This window comes from Uloborus diversus, chromosome 3 (genome assembly GCF_026930045.1).
Source record: "Uloborus diversus isolate 005 chromosome 3, Udiv.v.3.1, whole genome shotgun sequence".
NCBI lineage: Eukaryota > Metazoa > Arthropoda > Arachnida > Araneae > Uloboridae > Uloborus > Uloborus diversus.
Window position 1 is genome coordinate 20,723,582 of NC_072733.1, and position 3,101 is coordinate 20,726,682.

Genomic DNA, 3,101 nt, shown 5'->3' on the forward strand with positions numbered 1-3,101 from the left:
ATGGTCACAAACACAATGACGCGCTACATGCACGCAAAGTGAGAAATTGGTGGATGCAAAAAAAAGTCACAAATATATATATATATATATATATATATATATATATATATATATATATATATATATATATATATATATATATATATATATATATATATATATATAACACAAATACAATTTTACACAACATTTTAGGACTTAAGAAAGTTTTAAAGCGATTGATGAAATTTGCGGCCTTCAGCTGTAATACATGCGTCGCATTCACAGATCCCTCTCTGTTGCTATAACGACACTTTTGAAAAACTTTCATCAGCCGCTGCGCCTTTGTTGCGATACGTGTATTAAAGCTACTACAGACCGTAACTTTCAACAACTGCTCTTAATATTTCTTAAAAACTAAAATGTTAGGTGAAATCATCTTTGTGCAACAAATTTGTGACCTGCTTTGCATCCATCAGTTTCTGGCTTCGTGTGCATGTAGCGCGTCAGTGATTATAACTTCCTTACGGTTCTTTGCTTCTTATCCTCCCTCTCACACCCCTTTGATTTTTGCCCAAGAACTTAGATTCACTCTGTAGGCCGACATGTATATAAGCGTATATTCTCGTGTATACATACATGTACTGGTGTATACACGTAAATCTACGTATATACGTCTATACAGGTATATAATCGTGTTTACACGTATACGTGCGTATATACTCGTGCTTCCATATTATATATACGTGAGTAGACACGTACAAAGACGCACTGGATGTATCCACGAATTAACTCATGTATACTCGTATATGTACGTATGTACACTTATATATGCGTATGTACGTCTACTATACACATATATACTCAAGTATGCACGTATTTTCTCGAGATACAAGTGCATACGCGCATATGATGTTCGTTTAAACGCGTATATACTCGTATATACACATGACCACATGACACGTACATATACGTAACACGTATATACATGTGACACGTATGTACTCATGTAGACACGTATACACTCCTGTAGGTAATCACGTATACATGCTTATATACTCGCATATACACGTATATACTTGAGCAGGCACGTGCATGCATGTATCCGATGTATACATGTATCTACTCATATAGGAACGTGTTTACTCGTGTATAACACGACACGTATATATTCGTGTATACACGCATGTACTCGTGAATATACTTGTAACTATAAAAACATCTGAAATATACAAGTATTAGGGTTCTTTATAACGGTTTTGCATCTATTTTTAACTATGACCACTTTACCCCATGCTATGACCACTTTCCCCCACCCTATGGGGTAAAGTGGTCATAAAAACATAGGAAAAAGAAAGTTCTGTAAAACTACTAAAATCAATACTTTTCTTCCTAAAATTCAATGTACCGTGTTCTTTAATAATGCAATGTAAAATAACAACAAAAAAAGTTGAAGTGTTTAAAGAATTTGTTGCATTTATTATCCACCTAAGTTGAAAACCTACGATTTTATGACCACTTTACCCCACCAGACCCTATCTAATGTGAAAATATTATCTTAAAAAATGCAGGGATCTGCAAGATTATTTCATTTATCTGTCCATCAATTTTTATTTGCTACTTTTCATACTGTAACTGTAAATTTATATACAGGGCATAATTATATCAACAATATCAATTAGTGGAAATGATTAAGTTTAATACAGGGTCATTCAATATACAGGCTGAGTCTAAACTCTTGGGCAAACCTTTAAGGGGTGTTAGAGGAGACGATAAGAAGTAAGAATCACAGTGGAACATTCGGTGGTAAACGCAATGCTGACGCGCGACATGCACACAAAGCCAGGAACTGATAGATGCAGAAAATAGGTCACAAATTTATTGCACAAAGACTATTTTGTGCAGCATTTTAGTTTTTGAGAAATGTTTAGAGCAGATGTTACAAATTATGGCCTGTAGTAGTTCTAATTCACGCGTCGCAACAAAGGGATCGATGAAAGTTTCAAAATGGCTCGTTATTGTGAGTGAGTGCTTTGTCATTGCGACGCATGTATTACAACTTCACGTGATGTCCAAATGTCTGTTTAACATTCCTAGAGAAGTATAGCTTCAATGCATAAGAATATGCTTTTTTAATGTTGACCCTCGATTTTACGAACCTCTAATTTAGGAACACTCAATTTACGATTTTGCTATCTGCTTTATAATCTTGAAATATCGTTTGTAAAAACAATGCTATTCGATTTTACGAACTCTCGATTTTATGAACACTTTTCGTGGTTCAATGTGTAAAATCGAGCTTCGTTTGATATAAATTTGTGCCTCAAGCGTATTTTTCAATATTTTATGGTACAGTGACAATTCCTCACCAGAATTATAATTAGCGTGACCATATCTATTTGTCATTATTTACCTTTGCACATGTGATGGTATCACAAGTAATAGAATCGGAACTAACATAATTTATGGCACAGGGATTCAGTGAATAGAAAAAACGCACGTGACGAGCACAATATCCTACTCGTCAATTACACTCACAAAGTGAGAAGTTGATTTTAGGAGCTAACAGGGAGTGAAGACAAACAATAATTTGATTGTTTTCTCTCGATGTAAATGAATGTTTCTGTCAATTGGCCTTAGGGTATTAGCGATAATATTTGCTACTAATGGGAACACTGGCCTCGTAACAATCATTATCGTGCTCATCAGGTGATGATCACTTCCCTGAGATTGGACTTGCCTCGGAAATAACCTCCTTCTATAAGTCATGCTGTCAAAGGAAAGGTTCGTAGGTATTTTCACTATGTAGAAGGGAATGTAGTTTTTTTTCGAACCCATCCGACTTGCTGTTTCCATAAATAACGTGTTTCTGGATTGAGGAAAATGTTTAAGGTTTCACTCATTCCTATTTCTCTTTCTCAACAGGTTTTGAATGGGTTTTGAGGATCTTCTCGCTACAGATTATTTTTCTGTGATACGTTTACCGAATTTCTGCCAAAATAGAAAAACGTTGCTCTATAACTGTCATTAAGACGGCTTACTCGCAGTGCTGTAGTTGAAATAATATATATATATATATATATATATATATATATATATATATATATATATATATGTAAAAT